Source organism: Penaeus vannamei, chromosome 28 (genome assembly GCF_042767895.1).
Source record: "Penaeus vannamei isolate JL-2024 chromosome 28, ASM4276789v1, whole genome shotgun sequence".
Lineage (NCBI taxonomy): Eukaryota > Metazoa > Arthropoda > Malacostraca > Decapoda > Penaeidae > Penaeus > Penaeus vannamei.
In genome coordinates, this window is record NC_091576.1 from 1,932,117 (window position 1) to 1,934,194 (window position 2,078).

The window sequence follows — 2,078 nt, forward strand, 5'->3', positions numbered from 1 at the left end:
AGGATTGGAGAAAGGGAGATAGTAAATTGGGAGAGAGGGTTGGGGAGGATGAAGGGAGGGTTGGAGAGGAGGGAGGGAGGAAGGGAGGGATAGGAGACAGTTGGGAGAAAGGGAGAGAGGGAGGAAGGGATGAGGAGAGCGGATGGAGGGATGGGGAGGAGGGAGGGAGGGTGAGAGAAGAGAGTGGGGAGGAAGGAAGGAGAGGAGGATGGGGGGGGGAGAAGCGAAGAGGGAGATGAAGGAGAGAGTAAAAAAAAATGTGTTCACTCCTTTTATCCGTTTCTTTCCATAGCCATTTTCTTTCTCTTCCCCGCCCCTCTTCCTCTATTCGTTTTTTTTTTTTTTTATCTGCTTCCTCTCTCTCTCTCTCTCTCTCTCTCTCTCTCTCTCTCTTTCTCCTCTTCTCTTTTGTTATCTTCTCTTCTCTCTCTCCTCTCCTATCCTCTTTTCTTCTCTTCTCTCTCTTCTCTTTTCCTCTCTCCTCTCCTCTTCTTTTCTCCTCTCTTCTCTCTTTTTCTTTTCTCTTCTCTTCTCTTCCCTTCTCTTCCTCTCTCTATCATTTACCCCAATCCTCCATCCCTTCTCTTATCCCCTCCCTTCTCTTCCTCCTCCTTCGCCACGTCTCCTCTCCCCCCCCCTTTATCTCTCGCATTTTTTACCTCTTCCTCTTCTATCTTTTTTTTTCCTTCTCTTGCATCTCATTATCCTCGTTGTCATCACTCATTTCCTTCTCCCTCTTCGCTCCGCTTCTCCAGTTCTCTTGGCATATTGCTGTTACGTCATTATCATTTTTTTCCTCTCTTCCTCTTCGTCTTCCTCCTTCCCCCTCCTCCTCCTCCTCCTCTGTCGCTCTTACTGTCAGCATCTGATTTTTTTCTTTTCTTTTTTTCTCTTTTTATTTCTTTTTTTGGAATTTATCTGTTTATTCATTATTCATTCCTTTCTTGATTTCATTTTATCTTCATTTGTCTGTTTTACATTTTTTTTTAATCCTGTTCATTATCATTTTCTTTCATTTGTTTGATACTCATTTTTCTTGCTGCTGTTTCGCCTATTTTATGTTTTTTTTTTTTTTTTTTTTATCTTATTTGTATTTACCCCCTTGTAAATTTAACCCCCCCCCCCACCGCATCTTTTACAACTTTCATTATCATCAAGTTCAGTCTCAATATCGTTGTTGTTATAATTATTTCTTCTTATTATTATTTCTTGTTATTATTATGTTCTAATTTCTTTTGATATCGTCATGTCCATCATCACTATTGGTATTGATATTGTTTTTTTGTTTTCTTCCAAATCAGTATCAATTTGCTATAATTGATAGTGTTGTTATCATTATCATTACCATTCCCATTATTACTACTGTATTATAGTCACTGTGTTTACAGACACACAATAATAATTATCTTAATGATCTATCAGTATTATCATCCTTATCATCATCATATCTTCTTTGATGTTTCATTATTGATATTATCACTTTCTTTATATTATTCATATAAATGATATGATTTTCCTCATCATTATGATTATCATTATCATTATTGTAATAGCTGTTTTTGCTAGTTTTATTATTATTACTATGATTATCATTGTTATTATCATTATTATTATTATTATTATTATTATTACTATTATTATAATTATTATTACTATCATCATTATCCTAATCACTTTCATTATTATTGTTATCATCATTATTGTAATCATCATCATCATTATTACCATTACTATTATCATTATTATCAGCATCTTTATTATTGTTATCATTATAATAATTATCACTATCATCATCATCATCATGATTATCATTATTAATGTTATTGTTATTAATACTGCTACTATTATTATCATCATTATTTTCGTTATCATTACTATTACCATTATTATTATCATTACCATTATGACTGCCATCTTTATTATTGTCTTTATTATTAAATGTCATAATCATCATCATTATCATAATTATTGTCATTATCATTCCTATTGTTATTTTTATTGTCCTTATCATTATGAATATTAGCATCAGAATTCTTGTTAAGAAAGGAATAGAGGGAGAGGGAAGGAGGAGCAGGAAG

The 2,078-nt window shown here is 33.7% G+C and overlaps 1 protein-coding gene across 1 annotated transcript in view; it reads left to right on the plus strand.

The window, feature by feature from the left end:
• The window catches only part of LOC138866964 (glycine receptor subunit beta-type 4-like), a 98,790-nt gene that overhangs the window by 92,926 nt on the left and 3,786 nt on the right, over positions 1-2,078 (plus strand). The window lies entirely within an intron of this gene.